Raw genomic sequence first — 24,917 nt, forward strand, 5'->3', positions numbered from 1 at the left:
AGAAGCCACTAGTCAAGACCCACCCACTCCAAATGCATATTGCCAGTTTTCCAAAATTGGTTGTATGTGTTTCTTAGAGTAACATTCCACTGGTGCATGGCATCCTCTCTGGCAACACAAATCATTTTTTTTCTAAGTTTTGTAATTGGGTGGCGATTGCAAGGAATGCTAGAAATCTGCTCCCTTTGAATTTGACTCCCTTTGGAAGTGAAAGATTCTGTTCATTGGTAGGCAGAGAAAAAGTAGACCTATCAGGGATAGTATATGAAACATGTTCTCTAATGAGCATGTGTTAATGGCTTGCTCTCCAATGAAGGCTAAGAAGAGGTAGAACTTGGAAAACTTAATGAGTCATGAACAGCCTATTTTATTCTATTGATGAGATCCAAATTTCATGATGCTACTGGGAGATGGCCTCAAATTATATATGTTGGTCATACTTAGAAAAAGTAGATCACTGGACAGAACCCTTAGGGTCACTATTTTTCTCCAACTACATCCTCTCTGGAGCCTGTCCTGGAAGTGAGGCACTTTGATTATGGATGATCTTGACATGATGGTCTGCCTTACCACACGCAGCCTATAGACCTTTCATCCAGATGAAGAGACAATGAAATCTTGAAAACAAGGCACCCAACAAACAGTTATGGGAATGGTGGCACACTCCATTAATCCTCATGGAGGTAGGCAGACCTTTGTAAGTTCAAAGCCTGACAGAGCTTGCTATACACAGGAACCCTGTCTCAGAAAAACAACCCAAATGACCCAGAAGCCCTTCTTCCTCAAGTTGTTTCTGCAGGTATTTTCATGATTTCCATAAGAAGTGATTGCACAACCTGATTATTTGATTATTTCTCAAGTTGTTTTGCTAGTGTTTAGTACTAAAGGAAGTTTCAATTGATTCACCAGCGATGAAAATTTAGTTATTCCAAGCATGAAATGACAGGTTCAGAATCAATCCTGTTTCCTGGAATCCTTTCTTGCACTCACACTCATTCAAATAAGACAAACAACTGCCTTCTAGCCTTGTCCTCCATTACATTGAAAAGCTGATGATAGAGGCCACTGTTAACAATCCCACTAAAGAACAGAGATTATTTTCCAGACCCTTAGTCACTGTACACAGTCAACTGTTCTTGATTACCGCACCATAACATCAAGCTGTGAGACCATAGACTTTTTATCTTCTATTAAAAATCTGGACCTCACAGAGGCCTAGAGATAGAGCTTAGACTTACTGTTAGCCACTGCAGGAAATTTTACTCAATACCCAGGGAGGAATTTGAGGAAGCTGTGACTAGTGCACTTAGAGAAGATCAGTACAAAAGCAGGAGCTAGCTTGAAGATCCTCTCTTTAGTTCAGGTGTTGTTCCTGACAGTATACATATGATTCAAAGCATCAGGCTTTTGGAGAAGCCTGCAGCATAGAAATCATCAGGTGATGTAGCTGATTTGGAGAGTTTCTCTGCCTTTTAGTTATTTTGGCTAAGGATTTGTCTATCTTCTTGATATTCTCAAAGAAACAGATCTTGGTTTCATTGGATTTATGAATTGTTGATTTGTTTCTAATTCATTTATTTCTGCCCTGTGCTTGAGAATGTACAACCATCTACTCCTTTTGGGTGTCCCTGCTTCCTTTTTTCCTAGGACTTTCAAGTGATCTTTTAAGTTGCTTAAATGCATTGCTTCAAATTTGTCCTTTAAGGGTCTTAGTACTAGGAACTTTCCCCTTTACCCTGCTTTCATTGACCCCATAAGTTTGGGTATATTGAGTGTATATATTCATTTTCATTGAATTCTAGGAAGTCTTTAATTTCTCTCTTTATTTCTTCCCTAACCCAGCTGTCATTGAGTAGCAAGTCATTCAGTTTCAATGTATGTGGAGACATTTTCTCTTTCTATTGTTGTTGAAGCCAAGCTTTAGTCCATAGTGGTCAGATACGGTACAAGGGGTTATTTTAAATCTTCTTGTTTCTGCTGAGCCTTGCTATGTAACCAACTGTATGGTCTATTTTGTAGAAAGATCTATGAGGTGTTGAAAGGAAGCTATACATTTTGGAATTTGGGTGACTATTCTGGAGACATCTATTAGGCTCATTTGATATAGGGCCTCTCTAAGTGTTTTTATTTTCCTGTTTAACTTCTGTCTGGATGATTGGTCCCTTGGTGTGAGTGGAGTTCAAATTCCCCCACTGTTAAGGTGTTAGGATCTGTATGGGATTTCAGCTTCAATAATGCTTCATTTACAAATATAGGTGCTCTTGTATTTGGGGCATAGATGTTCAAAAAGGTGAAGTCCTCCTGTTGGATTTTTCCTTTGGTGAAATTCCAGTGCCTTCATTCCTCATTTGAGCAATTTTATTTGAAATTCTAATTTATTTGATATTATAATTGCTCCACCAGCTTGTTATCTGGGTCCATTTGATTGAAAGACCATTTTCTAGCCAAATGCTGTGAGGTGGTATTAATCCTTGTTGCAAAGGTATGTTTCCTGATTCCAGCAGAATGTTGGATTCTTTTTCTGCAACCATTATGTTAGGGTTTGTCTTTTTATTGGAGAGCTGAGTCCAGTGATGTTGGTAGATCACAGTGACAAATGACAATTCCTTTTATTTTGGAATCTGTAGTGTTATTATGATTCATTGGTGGTTTTCCTTCAGTTTTTGTTGAGTTATAATCTGTATCCTGTGTTTTCTTGGGTGTAGTTGTTTTGGATAGATTTGAATTTTTTTTCTTCTAGTATCTTTTGTCAGGCTGGTTTGCTATGCAGATATTACTTACCTTTGGTTTTGTCATGGAATATAGTGTTTTCAGTAGCTATGTTGTTTGAAAATTTTGTTGGACATATTAGTCTGGGTTGGCATCTGTGCTCCCTTAAATTCTGCATGATATGTGTCCAGGCCCCTCTGACTTTCATACTTTTGGGTGAGAAGCCTGTTGTGATTCTGATTGGCTTATCTCCATAAGATACTTGCACTATTTTCCTTGATGCTTGTATTTATTTATTTATTTATTTATTTATTTATTTATTTATTTATTTTTCCTGTAAATTTAATGTTTTGCCTATAAGGTGATGTGACAAGTTTCTTTTCTGGACTAGTCTATTTCGGGTTCTGTAGGCCTCCTGTATGTTTATAGACATCTGTTTCTTTAAGTTGGGGAAATTTTCTTCTGTGATATCCTTGAAAATATTTACTGGATTTTGGAGCCTGGAATCTTCTTTTTCATCAATTCCTATTATGCTTCAATTTCACTTTTTCATGATATCCTTTTTTTCTTGTAAGATTTGTGCTTGAGATGTTTCTGAGTGTACTTTTCCTTTGAGAGAAGTATCATTTTCTGCAAGTATATGTTCATCACCAGAGTTTCTCTGTTCCATCACTTGTATTATATTGGTGATGCTTACCTTTGTGGGTCCTGATCTTTTCTTTGGTTCTCCAGTGCCAAAGTTTTCTCTGTTTGTGTTTTCTTTAATGATTCCAATTCTGCTTTCGTGCCTTGCACAATTGCCTTTATCTGTTTGAATGTGGATTCCTGTCTCTCTAAGATAGTCTCATTTTGTTTCTTTGTTTGTTTGTTTCCTCTCTTTATGCCACTAATTGTGTCTTTATTGTATCTACATTTGTTTGGCTGTGTTTTGTCTGTATTTCTTTGATACATTTGTTCATTTCCTGATTATTTGCTTCCATTTGTGTGTCTTTGATTGTTTCTTCTTTATTTGTCTCTAATAAATGAATAAGCATAGCTTTCAAGGTATTTTCCTGTGTTTCCAATGAATTGGAATATCCATTGATTTGGGGGGTTGCTGGTGATGACATGATATCCTGATTTTATTGGATGTGTTCTTATGCCTACCTTTGAACATTTCCTTACCTGTAAACTTCACTGTTTATTCCTTGATTTTGCAGTTCTGACAGATAACATCTTTCTCTGTTTTCTGAGAATTCTTCAGGAAGATTAGAGAGTTCCAGTGGATTGACAGTGTGCATTGGTGATTTAGCTGTGTGTAAGGGAAGAAGATCCATGGGCCCAGAAAGGCAAATGCAGGTGATCCTGTGAGTGTGCATGGAAGTATGAATTGATGAACAGGATGTACAGGATGTTAGGATGCCTGAAGTGTATGGCAGGGGCAGTGTGCAGACACCAATATGATTATGAGAGATCAAAGGATAAATTAGCAGCTATTCTTAAGACGTGAAGTAGGCACATAAAGAAGTCTAGTATGCCCTGAAGGGAAGAGCCACCTTACTGCATTCTTTCCCCACCCACTAGACACAACAGTTGCTATGAAACTGTCCATTCCCCAGATCATTATAGTCTGGGGACCCTCCTATAGCCCATCAATTCAAAATGTAGCATTTTGACCAACAGATGCTTGCCAGGCAGGAATCGCTCCTGCCTTGATCATGCTGGGAGGGACCAGAATCTTTAAAACAACCAACAAACCTGGGCACAGTGTACTCAGCTCCCACTGCTTCATCGGTGGGTGTTGTGGGCCCAAGCTGCAGCTTGTAAACTAAAATAAAAAGACCCTCATATGTTGCAATGGAGTCGATTCCTATAGATCTTTTGGGGGCTTGAAAACTGGGTATAACATTTCAAGGTTCCTCCGACATTCCAGGGCCCCCCAAGACCTCAGCACTGATCCGGAGGGTCTCTTACCAACTGGTAAGTGCGTGTCTGTGTCTCAGTCTCCATCTCCATCTCCGTCTTTGTCGCTTTGTGTGGTGTGCAGTGTTCCCGTTGGCACCTGTCTTCTGAATTCTGTTCTGCCTCGAGGCATCTGTATGAGTAACTAAATGTGATTTAGACAGACGTGTCAAACAATCACAGTCACTGAAGTTTGGGGAGACATCCCCCAACTTCATCAGTTTCTGGAGGTGGTCTAGAACCACCCATCACTCTGAGGCTTCTGTGGCAGAGGAACCAGAGTGAGAAGGTCTGTTTTTACAGTATCTTACCCAGGAAGGGACTTGGGCCCATTCTGGAGGACTTTCTGAAAGGCCTATGTTCGGCCTGTCCCAGAAGAGTTAGTTTTGGTCCCTGGAAATTTGGCCAGCTGGTGAGTCTTTTCTGCCTCAATGTCTCCGTGCAATATTTATTTGAGTCTACCTTCTGTTTTCTGTTCTGAAAGGCCTCAAGAAACTTGTTTAAAATGTGTGTCTATAGGTTTATAAGGTCTATGGATGCATATGTATAGGTTACCACGTGGTATATGAAATGCCTCACCGCCATCTTGACTTTACCATGTGAGTTATAATGTGACCCATATAATCTTATGGGTAAAAAAAAAGAAAACCATGGTCAAATAATTCTCATTTCCTTCTAGGTTAAAAGGATGAGTTATTTTAACTTGGTATTGGTCTTAGAAATTAAATTGTTTACACTGGTAAATTCTGGTTTTAAAATCTGTTTTTGACTTTTAAGATTATGGTTATGCCTTGTGACTTCTCTCCTACAAAAGCGGTATTTTATTTTGATATTGTAAAAACGGGTTTTAAAAAAAAGTTTAAATGTTTAAAGTTTATCAGGCATTTGGGTATGACAATGATCTTGGGTAGTCTAACAGAAAATTTGAAAGTTTCTCGATCTTTGGGGGAGAATAAAAATACTTTGGTATTTATTTTATCAATTTTACTAAATGAAACCCAACATATGGTTTGTGCTAATTGAGAAAATTGCAGTTTTTAGAATGTATCTTATGAGAGCTCTTTGTTTTTTAAGCTGCTTTTTTTATGGAAAAACATGTTACCACCCTGGTCTACCTTCAGAAAGAAAAGAGGAAGTTTCACCAAGTTCCTTAAAAGATGTTCTAAGTTCCTGAGAGTTTATGTGACCTTGGACAATCTTGTCTGCTACAGGGAAGCAATTTTAGAGATAGACCTTAGCAATTTCAGAACTTTTTGTATTAATGTAACTTGTTTTTGCTTTGCCTATCAAGCAAATTGTGGATGCTGGGCTCCAGAAGTATCATGTTAGGATGGACTTGATTTTGATGAGTTTTTATGTTGTCTGAAAAGCAAGAGAGAGAGAGCAAAAAAATAAAAATGTCTGGTTAAGCAAGAAAAAGGATCTTACCCAGGAACCTGAAGGCATATAGAACATTGCAAAAGGTTAGTGAATGTATGTAACCAGAGAGTTAATATGATTAATAAAAAAAGACTGTATTGTTATAATTTATTTAAAAGGCTGGTGATTCCTCATTGCAAAATGTTTTCTTATGTTCTTTTAAGGGGAAAAACTTTTGGCTGATAGGTTTGGTGTGGCCAGAATAATTCATATAGTTTAAAATTGTTCTGCACTGTTCTGTTATGCAGTTGGTTCTAAAACTTATTTGATCACTATGTTAAAACTTTTGGTTGTGGGGGATTGTGGATGCTACACAGTATTTGCTGTATCATCACCAGCACCTAATTGCTGTTTGGTGTTGTCATTGCTAGCACCCTGATGATTCAGGGATAGAGAACACATAAAGCTGTAGTTTTGCTGCCATATTTGTTTAGGGCTTCTAGCTGAGTTCAGTTACATGTGGCCAGCCACCATGCTGGTCCAGAGATAAAGAGGGTGGAGCCATGGGTTTGTGATCATCTTTGTTTAGGTCTCAAGTGGTAGGAGCAACAAGATTTGCTAGCCTCTCTATGAACTGTATCTGATTAAAAGGTTTGCTTTAATTTTAGTTTAAAAAGAGCAGATTTAAAGTTATACTAACAATTGTAGTTGGTTAAGATGTTGAGCTATACCTAGTGTCTTTGTTTAGGTTTTTTTACACAATTTAGAGCAGATGATAAAGACAAAGAGTATCTCAGATATGCTGACCCTCAAGCTTGTCAGAGATCTGATGAATATGGCATTTTAATATGTATAAGCTTATTGTGACAGAAAGTCCTGAAATCCTGGCAGTAGCTCCCCAAGGTCTCCGAGAAGATTTGGGCACAACAATAGATGACTGTGACTCTGGATTGTGGTATGCTAACTACTGGGAAATACTGCCTCAACTGTCCCACTGCTAGGGCCCAGCCAAAACTGTGGACACCTGGAGAGTCAATGTTTCACGTTGTTGAGGGCGAGGTGAGGCCATTCTTTCATTTCTTTCTCCACAGAAACAGTCTCTCATCTTATGTGCCTGGCAGAGCCACCTCTCTTCAGAATGCCGTGAAACACAGGAGCCAGGGACACTGCCTAGGTAATGGACTAACTAGTCATCTCTGTCATTTTGATTGGCACATAGATTGGTATATTTATTTAGCTTATAATTTATCCTTTTCAGGTCTCTGAACACCTTGATGGCTATGCTAAGCTTACGGTAGCTTTGCAGCTAGAGAGAAGACAATTAGATCCACTGTTAGCTCATTGATCAGTTCATTATCTAGAACTACTGTGTACTAAATCTCTTATTTAGAAGAAAAACAGGTTTGCCTTGCTCACAGGACTCATGTTAGTTGCCTGTATCTTAAGATAAATAAATGGAGCCTATGTAGGGTCTGAGGATACAGGAGTTTAGGTTGTAAAAATCTAGAGAGTGTTGTTATTTAGTCTGAGAAAATGTTATAGGGTTGATAAATGCAAAAGATTGGAGAGTCTAAGTAGGTGTTTTAAGGTATGAGTTATAAAGATACAAAAAATAATTTAAAACACATTAAAAATGGGAGATACTTTAAATTCCCCCCCTCTTTGCTACTGTTGTGCTTATAAGATTTCAGAAGTTCAGAGCTTTGGCATTGATCAATAGAGTTGATGGAGCACTGACTGCTTATTATTCAGTCACCAGGTTGAGATTTTAATTTCCATTGGTTGGCTTCTGAAGATAGACTTAAAGGTACTTCTTCTCATCATGTTAAAAAACATCTGTTTAATGTGTATATCTGACCCAAAAGTCATAGCTTTTAGTATAGTATTCTTAATATCTGCCATTTTTGGAGTAGATTTTGACACAGGAATATCTTAAACCTATTCCTTCTAGTTATTTTATAAAGAAAAATCCAAGCATCCAGGGTTTAGCACTAAAGCCAGTGATGTATTTCTGCCTAACTTTCCAGTGTGAACATAAAGATGGGGTCTAAAAGTAGATGCTGGATGTATGAAAACTGGGCAAGCTCCATTCGTGGCTAGTTACCAACAGCTATGCCCACAGAAAAAGTGTTAGAGTTCCAGACAGTGGACACACTTAAGTTGTTTTTAAAGGTTATAAAAGAAACAGCTAACTGATACTCATTCAGTGGGATGCAGTTTTACCTGTTACTCTCAGAATGTTGTGTTAGATTTGCTGAATATATATTCCTTTTGTGTATCAAAAAATTCATGAGTTTCAGGATGTGACCTGTAACTGGCATAGCTCAAAAAGATCACAGATGAGGTTTTCCCTGATATTTCCCATTTAATAGACAAATTTTAACTTCTGTCTCCAGTCTGAATTTGTCTCAGCAGATTTTTACCTGTTTAACTATGTTCCGGGATCAGCTGCGCACTGCAAGCTGAAATCTGGACTTCCTGGAAACTGACATGATGGCTCCCTGCCTCTTTGGGTGGATCACTAACCAGATGCTTAGGACTGCCCTATGGCCCAGCCTTTGACTGGCATTTCAGCCTCCCTAGCCCCTGTTGCCTCTGGTCCAATGGTCAGTATTGAAGAAGTTCCAGAAGATGGATCTTCACACAAATTCCCCCTAGAATTCTGAAATGCTAAGTCAAAAGGGGCTCACTGGCATTAGCTAGACCCTAGAGAAAAAGAATAATAGTTCTCCTTGGCTTACCACCCCTATATTTACCCTGAAGGGATCCCTACTATTTTTATTTTTATTTTTGGGCCTTGTATTTTCAATTACTTAATGGCTTTCATGAAGAACGGCTTGAGAGCAATACACTAATGGTACTCAGATCCCATTATAAAAAGGTAAATCTATAAGTTACCAAGGGGTCATGTCTGGAAGACCCAAGTCTTCAAATGATCATGGGAAAGAGGGAAATGAGAGTCCAAAAGATAAATTAGTAGCTATTCTTAAGACCTGAAGTAGGCACGTAAAGAAGTCTAGTATGCCCTGAGAGCAAGAGCCACCTTACTGCAGTCTTTCCCCACCCACTAGAGATAACAGTTGCTAGGAAACGGGCCCATCCCCCTAGGGAGGGGCACCAGGTCATTATGGTCTTGGAACCTTCCTATAGCCAATCAATTCAAAATGTAGCATTTTAACCAACAGATGCTTGCCAGGCAGGAATCGCCTCTGCCTTGGGTATGCTGGGAGGGACCAGAATCATTAAAACAACCAACAAACCTGAGCACAGTGCGCTCAGGTCCCACTGCTTTAGCGGAGGGTGTTGTGGGCCCAAGCTGCAGCTTGTAATTTACAATAAAAAGACCCTCATGTGTTTTGCAATGGAGTCGATTCCTGTAGATCTTTTGGGGGCTCGTAAACTGGGTATAACAATTGTAGGTACTTTAGGTGTTTGCAGGTGCAATTCGCTTGTGCAGACACCATGAATAGTTAAAAGAGAGTGGTATTCAGCTCTATCTGAGCTGGTGTAGTTATTTCCCTAAACTCCAATGGTAGACCCAGAGAACAGGGCTTCAGTGTAGAGGAAACTGTCTCTTTGTTTTTCACATTGGTAGCAAGGGAGTGAGGGTTTTGATGTCTTGATGAAAGATTAAGAGGATTTAGATCTGGGGCTCTGCATTCACTTGAATGGACACTCACTGATGTCTGTCTGATCAACTGGGAAAGCACAGGGTTTCCCCCTGTTCTCTACTCTCAGTTTTGGGCCTGCTGGGTCACATGCTATTAGAAGATCTCTGTCAACTCAGTAGTGCTGCAGCCCCTGCCATGCTTGGAAGTCCAATCGTAGAAGAGGAAGCCTACATGCCAAGTTCTAGGCAGCCACAATAGTCAATGGACATAGGAACTCTTGTGTGCCTGGTGTACCTGTGTTGTTTGAGGGGTTTGTCAGACTTTTATCTCTGGACCGCTCTCTGACCACCACTAAAGGATTTTGTGGCCCTTACATTCACTGGCTGGGTGGCCCTGAAGGTTCCTATCAAATGCTCCTGGACTCAGGGGTTTGGAACCACGGACCTTTGACTCAAAAGCCTGGTACCACATACCCAGTTCCTGAAAGGCTGGTACCACAGATCAAGGAACTCAAAGGTGGGTACAGCTGGAAGCCTCTGCTGAAGGTCTAGGAGCCTTGCTTCTGCTGTCTTGTACCCATGCAGTGAGTTTTGTGCTAAGATTCTGACACTCTGGGTTGGCTTCGCTGAGGAGGAGGGAAGCAAGAAATGCGGAAGTGAAAGGAGTTTGAATGTTTGTTACTGCCTGTACCTAGCGATGTCTGCTGGTGACCTGGATCTAAATGGCATCAGTTCATATCATGTCTCCTCTTGTTCAGGAAGCCTTAATGTCGATTTTCTGGCTTCAGCCCCTCCTCAGCTCATCAATTTCAGTCTTTCAGATCCTCTAACTCTAGGATAAGGTGCAAGCTGTTCACTGCCATATTGCATTCTCCCTCCCATTTAAAGGGAACACATTGCAGAGCATGTTCTTCTAGGTAGTAATCATTAGCTGCTCTTAATCAGAAGGAAACACCTGCCTTGCTTTGCATTAGAGAGCCTATCTGATGACTCAGTTTGTATCTTAGGCAGCTAGGGGGTGAAATGGTAGGATTGGCAGATGGTTGATGAGAAGATAAAGTTCTAACTCTATTGTTCACGGAGCATTGGGAGGATGACTTATGGATTACAAGATCTAAAGATGCCATCGGAAAAGTAATCAGGGCCTACGAGCCCCTCTTGAGAAGGGCTGCTTTAGACTTCCGTTTGACTGACCCAGAAACTCTGATAAATCCTTGCGCATAAGTGGTATGCTCAATTAAGGTTTCCTAAGACAGAATTTGAAGGTCTGTTGTGCTCTTGCTTTTAGGACAAATTTCTGAATTCTTTTGGTCACAAGGGATATTTCTGCAGCCCAGATTGTAACATGGGTTTTGTAAGAGACCCACTCTTTCGCATTGTAACTTTTTGATTTTGACTTGAAAACTCAGGATATTGATATTTTCCCTTTGGTGAAAATATGAAAAGTGTGAATCCATGTTGTTCAGATTAAGAAGTTCTGATACTGTCTTTAGGGAAAGGTTATATAACTCCAGCTACCTTTTCCAGTGGGTTTCTTTGCAGATGGCATGTGGCTAAACTCGAATATACGTGGACTCAAAGAGCAAAAGGATTACACAGGACAGGGGCTATATACCTACTGGAAGGCTGTGACACTCACTTGGTAAGACAGGGAAGATCTAAGGTGAGCTGGATATATTACATCTCTGACTATTCCTGGGATAGCAGGGAATGATATGGCCATTTCTTTTGGAAATGGTGCATATATGAATCCTCATCAGACAGGAAGCAAAGGCCTGGGCACCCCTTTGGCACATGGTATCTGTTTCTTTCACAGAAAGTACAGGTTTGTAAGCCCTTTGTAATAAAATCCTGGTGTCTTTCATTCAATTGGGTATTGAGCAAGTTTTGACACACCCATGGGATCTGTCTCCATTTGAAGAGGGCTTGACGTCTTCTTGGTATGCAGGAGAAGCTTCAGTGGATTCTTGTGTTTAAGTACCATTCCTTATTCCTGGTGGAAATAGTATGTCTGGGTGCCCCATGGGGAGAGGTGGAATGTCTGACGTTCTCTTAATGAATACTCCCACACTTTCTTCTGTAGAGTTGTGAGGTGTTATGCTCTCTTGGTCCTTTTGTTTCTGTCCTCTTTTGGTTCTGAATTGAAACCTTTCATGTCTCCTTGGTCAGAGGGGGACTTTTCAATTTGGTTTAGGTAGATATAGAATTTGTATTTATATCCCTCTCTCTCCCAAATTAAAACTCCCATTTTCCTAAAACATCTCTTCAGATCACTGGTGTTTTGTTTGTTCCATCTTTAATTTCTTGGTTTTAATTTAGTTGAAAATCTTTCAATTTCTTAGTGTCTGTAATCCACATTGTATATTCAGGAAAAATGATTGGGAGATAGGAACTTCACATAAGGACAGTCATCATTAGACTTTCTGGGTCAGTGAACGACTCTCAATGTGATCTTTTCTAGGTCATGTATTTACTGACAAATTTCATGACTTTTCTTTACAGATAAATACTATTTGATAGTATATATGCACCACATTTCCACTCATGGAATATTCATCTAGTTTTGATTTTGTAGCCAATGTGAATTAAGCTGCAATGGAAATGGCTAAGAAAATCTCTGTGGAAAATGATGGTAAAGCCCTCTGGGTATGCCAAATAATTGTATAACTGTGTCATCAGGAAGATTTGTCTTTAGCTTTTCAGAATACTCTGCACTGATTTCCAGAGTGGTTCCATGAGTTTTTCTTCTCAACAAGAGTGAGCAAAATTTCCCTTTACTGAACATTTCCTCTCTCCCCTAGCTCAGTACTCCCTAATATTGGAACCATGTTAACACCCAATGATGTAACTATACCAAGATTGAACCCTGTTGTCAAAGTTTTGGCCTCGTTTCTTAATGGTGTTTTGGGTACTGCTAGTGAAAAAAAAAATGAACAAACAAGTGAAATCTTGGTTAAGATCTTACACACAACATCCTACAATTTATTTCAAGCATTCATCTGGGAACACTAGGCCACTACCTCTCTAATGATTATATGACCAGTACCAGGACAGCCTACCGGACCACCCTGATATCTAATTTCAGAAACCCACTGCCATCAATCCTGCTCCCTTCTTGCCTTTTGATGGCCTACAGATCTTCATTGATGAGTGTCACTAGATGCCAATGGAGCCTATTGATGTCAGTTGATATACCCAACTTGGGGCTGCCAAAGATGCTGTGGTTAAAAATAAATGGATAGCTCAAATGTACTTGTGGAGAGAGGATATCAGAGACCAAGGGCTTTCTCCCAGAAACAGCTGGTAGGACATAATGTAAGTAACTGCCACCAGGCATCTGGATCCAGAAACCTATAGTCATCTTGACCTTTGCTCACTCATGCACACTTCCAAGGTTTTGTTGTACTGGGAAAGGATATATGTGGGAATTTATCTTTTGAGATAGGAATATAGAGTTAACAGTTACATGCATGCCCTTTGGCTGCCCTTCCTAATTGCCTAATTGCCATTCCTAATTGACTTTTCCATTGCAAAACTTGGGGTTGTTAGCTGAGGCTTTTAAAAAATATACAAATGAATATAAGAACTAACTAACAGACTGTCAGCCAAAGGCCACAATCACTGTCATTGAGGGCAGCTCAACACTAAAGAAATTATAAAGGAATGAAAACTAAATGATTTATAATGAGATAAAGAGGACTTATAAGTAGATGAAAATTGACTAATATCCAAAATTCATAATCCAGCTTTACTGCCTCCTGGATTAATTCATTAGGATAACAGAAATATTTCACATTCCCTAAGACTTTGTGGGCATGTTTTAATGCTGACTAAACAAGTGTTTTTGATGTTTTCCAAACTGCATAGCCTGGGTGGTCCAGGGTACAGAAGTATCAAAATGTTGGTTATATTCTCTTGAGGGAGTGGTCCTACAAAACTGAAGAGACTTAGACATCCCATTGTTGAAATAAAGAAATTAATTCAGGGTTTGTGAAATAAAACCTGTTATTTCTATGTTAAGTACTAAGGAGAATATTAATAATAATGATGATGAAAATAATATATCTTGCCATGGTTGGAAATAAACAACAACAGACTCCAAGGGAGCAAGAGAAAGGCCTTGTTAAATAATCACACCAGTCTAGGGTCTTTTGGTCCTCTGGTTAACTACTTTGCTGTCATAATACTTAGGACTTTAATTCAAATATTGATTAAATTACTGTTCAGGCCCTGATATATAAACTCTCTATCCAATTCTGTAACGATTCAGTAAAAATTTGGATTCATAGAATGAACAACACACTTATTTATTTATTTATTTATTTATTTATTTCACTTTACATCTTGATGGCAGCCATTTCCCTCCTCTCCTCCTGATTCCTCCTTTCCTGTTCCCCATATCCTCCTCCCCTATTCCACAATAAGAAGAACCTACCCTGTGCACCCACCACTGCACATCATAACAGGTCAGGACTGATCATATCCTCTTTTCTACTGTGGCTTATAAAGGAAGTTCATTTAGGGGTTAGTTATTGAAGAATTGGAAAAAGAGTCCTTGTTAGCCAAACTCACACCTCTTTAGGGAAGCATGAGTTCATGATTGCCTCATGATGTGGGGAATATAAAAGCACTTCCAAAACTGCAGTAGGCCTTTTATTCAACTTCTCTCCCCTGGTACTCCATTTTCTTATTGTTATTGTTGATGATGACGCTCTTTAATATGCTAAACTGAGGTAAAACATATGAAATCACAAGGTTGTCTTCCATTGAATTCTCCTAATTACTGAGGGCAAGGAACATATTTTGAGTTATTGTTGGGTATTTTTTTTTCATCATTTGACATCTTCATTTTCCTGGCTCATATTTTTTTAAATCTTTTTAGATCAGATTTAAAATATTTATCCCTTACATTTCTCCTGATGAAACTTCCATATACCACTCCTGAACATCCTTCAAAATCATAGGCACAAGTTTTTAATTATATAATTAATTTTATAATCATTACATTTTATTCAATTTGTATGCCAGCTGTATCTCCCTCCATCATTCTGTCCCCATTCCAAAGTCCCTCCCTCTATTCCTCCCATGCCCTTCTCCATGTCCACTGATGGGGAAGTGCTTCTCCCCTTCTGTCTAGCATATCAGGTCTCATCAGGACTGGCTGCATTGTCTTCCTCTGTAGCCTGACAGGAATGCTCTGTCCTCACAGTAGGTGTTCAAAGAGTCAGCAACAGATTTCATGTTAGTGCCCATCCCTGTTCACATTACTAGGTCACCATCTTGGATTCTGAGCTACATCAGAGCAGGGGTTATAGGTTATACCCATGAATTTTCCATTGTTGGAGTATCACTTTTAGAAAAGACCTCTGTACACTGATATTTTGCTCTTTTGCTCCCCTTGTGGAGTTCCTGGCCTCTTCAAGTGTTAGTATATCCCTCAATTGTTGTAAGGTTTCTGTATTCTGCCCAAAGTTTGGTTATGAATCTCAGCATCTTCTTTTGTACACTGCTGGGTAGAGTCTTTCAGAGGCTCTCTGTGGTACACTCCTTTCCTGTTTTCTCTTTTCTCCTTCTTCATATGACCATCCCTTTTCTCTTTTGAGTGTTGATTAATGCTCTTACCCTCAGCAGTCCTTCTTGCTTAGCATCTTTATATGGATTCATTTTACTTGTTTATCCTGCATTATATGTCTAGTTTCCTCTTATGAATAAGTATATATTGTGTGTGTGTTTCCCCTTTTGGGATACCTCACTAAGGGTGATCTTTATTAGCCTTCTCCATTTGCCCGAAAAATTTATGATTTTTTAATTACTGAGTAGTATTCTACGTGAAAATGCACCACTATTTCTGTTTTCTTTCCTCCAATTATGAACATATGTTTTCTTTTTTATATTTATGACTATTTATGAATAATGCTGCTATGAACATGCTTGAACAAGTATCCTTGCTGTGAACTTGAGCACATATTGGATATATGCCTAGGAGTGGTATAGCTGGATCTTGAAGAATTGCTATTAATAATGGTTTAAGAAACCAACAGACTGTTTTCCAAAGTGGTTTTGCAAGATGACATTCCAAACAGCAATGGAGGAGGCTTTCCTTTCTCCATATCCTCTCAGCATGAATTGTCATGTGTGATTTTTTTAATATGTCATTTAGGTATTTTGCTGTTTTATTTTATTTTTTTTATTATTATTATTATTTTTAGTTCAATCTGTATTCTGGATGTCAATCCTCTGTCTTATAAATTGCTGGAAGAGAGTCTTCCACATGGGGTTTCTATGGGGTTTCATTTCTCCCAGTTGGCTCTTTGCTTAACTGTACATAAACTAAAATACTTTCATGAAGTCCCACATGTCAGCATGAATTTTGGGGTATATATGGTCCTTTTCAGAAAAGACATTCCGCTATGGGGTTTTCACCAGAGAAGACTACTTGTACAGTTTAAGCTGAAAAAAGTTTCTTGTAGCTGGCTGTTAACTTACACTAGGTTTTCAGGGTTTCTATGTAGCGCTGATCTTTATCAGGACGAATGTATAATCAAATGCCCATGTGCTCACTTGGCATACTTAACTCTAGCCAGTATTTCCAGAATAAAAACCTTTTTTGTTTGTTTGGTTGTTTTTTTCTGATTACCAGAAAATCTATCATGTATACATGGGCAAAGCTTTCTCAACCCACAGGAAGCATTCATTACCTTGAGGACAAAGCTTTCAGAATTCTGCAAGTATATTGCCCAGAATTTCTGTGCTGTAACCTAGAAGACCACTCTCACTGATGCTTTGAGGCACTACCACCACTTCAAGCCTATTATCCCTCTCTAACAAGCATCCTAGAAGCTTCCATGCTGGTGTATGAAATAGAGCTTCCATGGGTTGGTCCTGATCTGGTTTAAAAAATTATTTCATAGAAAGAACAGTCAAGGCTGAGCTATGCCACAACTCATAGTGATACCATAACTCATAGTCATCAGAGAGGTTAAGCCACATACATATATACAAACATGCCTGAACAAATATAGACCATGCACCTACCTTTGCTGATTTTGAGTAATTGATACCTACTTGATTTACCTACAGAACCAATTGGCCTTCTCTGTGTCTCTTTTCTCTGTGTCCCCTAAATTCCACAGTCTATGCCCACTGTGTCCTTTCTTCTTGACTCTCTGGGGCATAGCTTCCTGTAGAGCTGAGAAAGATCTTATATTAGGCACACATGAATACATGAAAACACACATATGCATAAGAATGCACACAGACACAGTCATGGAGGCACAAGCACAGCAGCACAAAGACAGACACCATACCAATCAAGACCATAGTTTGGGAGCCTAAGGATAAAAAAAAGAAAGCCAAGATGAGATTTTCTGGATGTCCCACATTTTACCTCTGAGTGATTGGATTATAGTGGATTCTTGATAAGGTGAAAAAATTAAAAAATGCTATTGTAAATATTCATTTAGTAATATGGTTCATGTTGATGATATCATTTGCATTTAAAAATAAGATTTTAGGTAATCCTTTAAGTAAGTTTTACTATATAGACGTAGTACTAATTAGATAAGTGAGTATTAATTCTATATGATCTCTGTTTGATCCTCAAGATGTACATGAGAGAAAGAAAGACAAAATGTCACAACATGTACTTCTGACTCCTATATGCATACTACACACTCAACATAACACTTCAGATAGCTAGATAGGTTAATTGATAGGTACTTTGATGGTAGAGAAATAATAGATAGTTGAATGTCTTCTTAGCTACAAGCATACATATATTCATAGATTATTGTTTGGTGAATGAATAGAATGTGGGATGTACATATAGACTAATCATATAGAGCAAGTTACAACACAACTAACAACCTAAGTACATTGATGATAGAAAGACAGTCAGATGTAATGATGAACTAGATACTAAGACCACAGTGCCTTTAACTTCAGAAACATACACTGACCATTAATTATTAGCCCTAATGAATACACAATGTTTGGACATTCAAAGTTCAATGTTGTCCACAAACACAAACACAGAGAAAAATAAAAATAAATTAAAAAATAAAACAACAACCACAATGTCCAATAGATAAACAAAGGTTTGTTAAGGAATAGTCTTACCATTGCTGATGGCTATATTCAGGAAATGCACTCTGAAACCCTTCTTTATTCTTTGTAACTGTTTCAGTTATTACTGTGTACCACCAGATACTTAAATTCCACTAGATAGCACTGCTACTGAAGGTATTTATGAAACTGAAGATATTTAGTCACACAACCTCATCTGTAAAATACAGAATTTCAAGACACAAATACATTAAAAAAAGTTCTTCCAAATTAGAGCAATGAAAATGTAAGCAAGTTAAAAATCTAAATACAGCACAGGAAACTGTATGCACATAAAATATATATTCACATGAATACTGCTTATCATGTGAATAATGGTTAAATATTACATTTGTAAACTAGAATTACATTGCAGTATGTCTTCGAAATAAAAGAGAAGAACATAGGCAATTATTTTGTCTTCCAAATAAAGCCAAAAATGTGAAAAACTTAAGCATTTAGTTGCTGGTTTGAATGCCAGTAGATGAATCTTGGAACACCATTCCAAGAGTGTGGTGGGATGTGCTAGAAGTTTCAGGTCAGTACTTTGGCATTCCAACACAAAGGCCTGTACACTAAAGTTGGGACCACTCCATTAATGACGAATGCCATGAAGATAATGACTGACCTTCCATGCTCTTCTTGCTGCTCTTGACCTAAACCTGAGGGAATGAATATTATATTGTCAATCAGGAAAATGCCCAGCTCTTTGGCCACATTATATAAATCTAGGTTCTCCTTAAGCATAGTGGAATAGTATGTACTTGCTAGATCTGAAGGTAAAATAGTCTCCATTTGGATAAAGCTGTTACAAGGGGGACTCCACAAAATGAAAAAGGAAAGTCTGAAGTTCCCTTGATTAGAAGTAGTGGTGTTTGAAGAACCCACTTGGCAGAATATTTGTATGAAACCCTTGGTTAATGGGGGCACAATTGAAGGACTCATAGTGAGAAGATGAATGTCTCCAAAACTACTCAGAAACTTGGTGAGAGATTAAATCAGTGGGTTAGAGGTGAGAGGTCTCAGGCTTGCCAATGGGCATGGTGAAGGAAGGAAACTCCAAGAACCATGGAGAAATCACAAGGCTCTCAGTGTTAGAGAAGAAGTATTTGAAATCCTCTTGCAGAATGGAGGTAAACATGTTACAGGTAAAATAGCATGTTTGGTTGGGTAGAATTGGAAATTGAAAACTGTCTCCTTCAAATGAGTTCAGTGTCCCAATCTACCTCATGCAGTAGATGTCATTGCAGTACTGTCATATAAAATTCCAGATCCTCATCAGGAACTAGAATGTCTCTCTGCTGTAGTGAAAGTGGTTCCAGGTCAGGCAGAATTCTGAGTATTTGTCAAAAAGTGTGGAAGTTAGTCCAGTGCTGGTTTTCCTTCTCAAGCATATGTTTAGCTGCTCTGGAATAGATGTGAATATTGGGGTTCACATCATTTTGCTTTCTGTCTTGACTCAGTGATCTGTGTTTATGGGCTCTACTTGCTATTCTTGAACTTTGTTACTTTAAGCCTGAGTTTCTGGAGGTCCCTTTCGGTGAAGAAAGATATTCTAGGACCTCAAGTTTGAATAGGGATTATATGAGTGCCCTGAAACAGATGAATACAGTGTGAGGAGTCCCTCCTTGGTCAATAAGGCATAATGGAAGACCTCCTGGATGAAATGAGGAGATGTGTGTTTCCTTGGAAAAGCAGAGACAGTAGATTTGTAGACCATGGTTCCCTACAGAAGGATCTAAACCATCATTACATTGTTCTAGTATTTCCATTCGCATGGAGGCATATTTAGAAGGTCTGAGAAACTTTGGATATTGAGGATGGAAGGTATCTTTTACCACAGGCAGGTCAGAAATCCCAGTGCACAAAAGAAGAATTGTTGGGGAATACATGGTGAGTTGGGGTAATCTAAAATCTGATTCATGAAATGCAATACTTTTGGGTAGGTACTGTAAATCCAAATTCCCTGTACGCACAAGAGGAATACTTTCTCTGAAGAAAAGTAATGGATATAAAAAACTCTAAAGCAGATAGAGGAGACAATGTCTTCCCAGGATTTCATGAAATAGCCTTAGTCTCCCTGTGCCGTATACATGCAGCCCTAGTGAGCAAACGCTGAAGTTCGATGGATAGCTTGAGAATATATACTGGTCCTGGCAATCATTACTTCATTAGCTCCAAAATCAAAATCACAATATAGACCACTCATCTTCTGAATGTCTTTGACAAGCATGGCATCCATCTTACCTTCTAAGAGTCTGCAGTTCAGGAATCTCTAGGTCTGTGTCTTTCTTCATTATATTCCCAACCATACATTCCATACATATATCCCAACCTACATATGTAGGAAGGAAGGTATCTGTCTAAGGTACCAGAATGAAGACAGAATTTATGCTCACCTTGATAGTTTGTAATTGGGGGTCTCATTCCTGTATGTTCTGACACCACATTTTACATAACAATACTTTTCTGGAGACTGTAATTTGTAATGGTAGCTATGAAATAACCTGGGCATATGGTGAATAAGTAGGATTTTGTTTCTAACACAGGCCAAGTCTGGAGCACTCTTGATTGTAAACATCTACATCTCTTTATATAACATTGGGAAAGGGCCTGGACACATTTGGACAGAAGTAAAAGTACGGGTATGCCCATCTTCAAAGAAGTAATGTGGCAGTATCCTTTTTTTTTTTCACCTGAAATGCTGAAGCAAGCAGGTTATAAGCAGAATTTCTGAGATATTTTGTGCAAAGTTGATAATATACATCTCTCTGAGAGAGGCTTAAAAACTTTGGCCATGGTATGTTCAATAAAACCAGAAAAACATTTTTCTATGAACAAAACATAAAAACCTTGTGGCGCAGAAGAGGGTATGGTACTATCTTATCATTATACAAAGCCTTTTCATTTTAGAGTATCCATATATTCTATGGGCTTTGTGGAATACCTGGTAACAATTGCTCCATTTTTCAACAAGTTGAATGTTTACTTTTGGTCCAAAAAGCCTTTGGTTAGATTAAATAAGCCCATGGATCATTTCTTCAGAGTGGTAGTGGCTTACACTGTATTAATCAGGAAGAAGGTTGGAAGGAATCCTACAAAGTTGGAAATAGAGCAGGCATACATAATCAGTAGAGCAAGACCTCTAGAAACCTCAACAAGAGACAGTAGTGGTGACATTTCCCTTGGGAAAAGCAGGATATTTAAGGTCTCTTTGGGTATAAGGAGCAGATTTTCCAGCCCTCTAGACAAAGGGAGCATACCCGTAATTTTACTTCTGTCCAAATGTGTCCAGGCCCTTTCCCAATGTTATATAAAGAGATGTAGGTGTTTACAATCAAGAGTGCTCCAGACTTGGCCTGTGTTAGAAACCTGTGTTACTAACCTGATATGCATTTGAAATTCAAGTGTAAGTTTTCCTGGGAAACAAGAGGATACTCTTGGTTCTTCTCTGGCCAGAGGCTACATTTAATAACTTATGAGAATATAAGTACCACATAACACAAAATAAATATTTTAGGGTCCAATAGGCAAGTGCTGTGTAGTACAATCTTAGTCCTAGCAGAGTTCTGACATTCTGCTCAATATAATGAGAAGGATTTTTTTTTAACTTTGGGGAATGAGAAAAGAAAATAGTCCCAGTGAAAGGAAGGCAAACTATTTAAAAAGGAGAAGGACACTCTCCACTTCAGAGGGTGAAGGTTCCACACATACATCTGGTAAAGAGAATTTCTCTGATGGCTTACACAAGGGAGGAAATTCCCATCACAGACTTTTCAGAGTTTTATATCTTCATAGTTCGTGTTCATTCTGGGAGAGATGAAGCTGCAACGTATGCCTTCTTCTAAAGAAGTGGATGTCTGTCACTGGCTAGCTTGCTTCCTCTAGTTTGCTTTTAAGCAGTCAAGATCCAGGCAGAAAGGGCCAGATTTGTTTGGTCAAGGGTGAGGCAGCCCCTGTTCCCTTGCACACAGGAGAATGTTTTGAGAGCACATTGTGTCAAAGGCTATATTTTAAGGACTCAGTCATCAGTGGATGAAAAAGACCAAGATTTGCAAAGGAGAAGGATTGGGAGAACAATTACACAAAGGGGAATATCCAAGTTTACCTTCGTAGAGAGGGGAGGTCCAGGTACTTCATGTCTCCATGTCTGCAGAGAACTTGAGAAAAACCCTATCCCCTTATTAGTCGACTACAGGCTTGGTAGCAAGCTTTGGGTTCTTATGGTAAATTGGATCATAATCCCATGGTCTGTTCCCTACTTTAACCTAGGCTAAGCAAGACATGAGTGGGCATGGAGAATAGGTACATTTCTCCAAGCAGTATAAAGAAAAATGACATTGGACCCAAGCAGAAGTTTGTCTTCATTGACAAACAGGACATGAATCTAGAGTTCTTTAAAGATTCTTTGAGCCCTTCAGTTGTTTAAAAAAGTTAAAGCCCATCTGCTTCTGAAGAAATGAATAAGTATGAGCCTCTTTGTCCTATATAAAATTTAGAGTATCCATAGATAGAATTAAAACATTTTAGGTACCCACCAAAAAACAGAATTTTGAGGACAGTTTTCCTCAGTGGCACAAAGTGTCATACAGTGTTGGGGAAAGCAGAAAGGTCAAAATGTTTCATGGCTAGCAGGGGGAGAACAAGAGTAGTTTTGGGGATTAGAGAAGGCCTGAACTTTTCCTGATCTGGTCTTCATGGGAATCTAGAATATCCATACATTGTAAGCCTAGATGACAAGATCAATCTCCAAAAGCAAGGAGGCAGCTCCCACCTAGGTTGACTGAAAAATTCAGCTGACTACTTGTACACAAGAAGGACATGGCTTCTTCTTTTCTGAGGACCAACTTTAAGACACTCATTCTGGTTTTGGGGCCCTGCTGACTACTATAAATCCCCAGCATATCAGGCACACTGTTCTTGTTCATTGTACAGAAGTCATGAGGTCAGTGGATCAGAATAAGAATCACTCAGAGCACCTTAGGCAGAGGGAGTCATTTTGTCACCAATTAGGTTAGATGAAGTAGGACTGGAGTTACACCAGTCAGAAGAAGCAGATGTTATTCTTTCTGGGGTATAAATTGTATAGCATTTTCTTGTAGGTAAAAATTGTGAGTTCTTCACCAGCATGTAACACCAGCTTTGCTTTTTGTCAAAGAGTCCAACTAATGCTTCATTATCCATCTGAGGCTTCTAGAAAGGAAAAACAGTAGGGTTTTCTGTTGGTTGATTAGTAGGAAAAATTTTAAACTCCATATTTCATATGGACATATTGTGAAAAATATGTGGCTGCCTATGGATTGGAATAAATGCCATGGCAAAAATAAGGAGGGCCTAGGCTCCCCTCTTGAGATAGGCTGCTTTAGAAGTTCCTTTTGACTGACAGGCTAGCTCTGATGACTCCATGGCCATAAAGAGTAGGCTTCAGTCTTCCTACATCAGAAGTCAAAGGTCTGATATGCTCTTGATTAGAGCACATTTGTTTTCTGAAAAAGCTTTGGTGACAAGTAGTGTTTCTGAGGCCTAGGTTGTAAGGTGGGTTATGTAACAGGCTCTCTATTTCAGATGGAAACCTGCTGAGGCTTTCTTGAACACTGAGAACATTGCTGGTGTGTCTTTCATGAGAATATTAAAGTGAGAGGCCATGGTGTTTAGACTGAGAAGGTCAGATAAATTCATTAGGGTAGAGGTTAGAACTCAGCTTCCTTTGTGCAGTGAGATCCACTTGAGTTCACATGACACCAAATGGGAATATCTGTGTACTCCAAGGAGAGAAGGATTACACAGAGGAACACCATATTCATTTCAGAAGGCTGTTTCTCTCCTTTGGTAAGAAAGAAAAGATCTCATGTCTGCTAGAGATATGATATGTCTGACTTTTCCTTGGATTGCATGGAATGCTGTGGACTTCCCTTGTGGAATTGGTGCATACATGAGTCCCCAGTGAACTGGAAGTAGAGTAATGGGCTCCCAATTGACACATAGCTTCTCTCTCTCTCTTCTAAAGAAAATGCATGTTTCAAGCCCTCTTCCATAGAATCCAGTTCTGTCAATAGTTTGGAGAGATGAGCGAGTTTTGACACCCCCATGACGACTGTCTTCATCTGGAGAGGTCTTGAAGTCTTCTTGGTCTGTAAGAGAAGTTTAGGTGGCTCCATAGGTATAAGGGCCATGTATTTGTTTTTTCCTAGTAAAAGAAATATGTCTGGGTGTCCCATTGGGAGAGGCAGAATGTCTAAGGTTCTCTTGATGAAATGGAGTAGTTCCAACACTCTTCTCTGTAGAGATGGAAGGTGCTATACTGTCTTATTATTTTGATTTCTGACTGCTTTTGGCAGATGAAGCATATCTGAGCCCTCTCTTTGATGAAGGTAATAGTTGGTAGCACACACATTCTGAATGGAAATCTTGAAAATATTGTTTGTCATGGGGCACTCTGTTGATATATTTTTGGTAGATTTGGAAGAGGAAGAACTACCTAGGGGAGAGGGAGGGCTTCTGAGACACTCCAAATGAGATCTTGAGGATCTGCAAAATCCCATGGCAGAAGCAGAAATGGAAAGGCACCCAAACTGTTTGGGCTCAGTTTGAAGTCTTGCACACCTTTTGTAAGAAATTGAAGTCCTATCCCCCTTTTGAAAGAATGGCTAACTTTTGACCCTTCATCTGATCGCACAGCTTTTAATCTTGTATACTTCTTCATATTAGAATATCTAGTGCCACCTCATGGAGTGGATTTAGTGAGCATCTGAGATCTTCTTTAGGAGATGTAGTAGATCTGAAGGTCAATTCTGATGATATTGGGAGTGAGACACTCCTTGGTAGTTGAGGTAGAACTTGAGTCATTATTGACTTACTTGGAAGATGTGAGCCTCTTTATGGAAAAAAAAATATTTTAACCCATTGAGTTCTGAGAAATCATATCTGATAACCTCTGCAGGAAATGGCATATTTCTCAATATTCTTGTGGTAGAATTAGAAAGCTTAGGACTTATTTTGTTATAAGGGGAAAGTCCCAGACTGTCTTCATAAGCAATGAGAGCAATAAATTCTCCCTGTGCACAAATGGACAGTTCCAAAAACTCTGTTGAAATGGAAGGTCCCTCAGTCTCCTGGGTAGATGTCCTAAATTCTAGAGGCCCTGGGACTTATTTACAACATCCCAGAGTTTTGTGGACAGCTGAGGATGTTCCCA

Source organism: Meriones unguiculatus (assembly GCF_030254825.1).
Source record: "Meriones unguiculatus strain TT.TT164.6M chromosome Y unlocalized genomic scaffold, Bangor_MerUng_6.1 ChrY_unordered_Scaffold_35, whole genome shotgun sequence".
NCBI lineage: Eukaryota > Metazoa > Chordata > Mammalia > Rodentia > Muridae > Meriones > Meriones unguiculatus.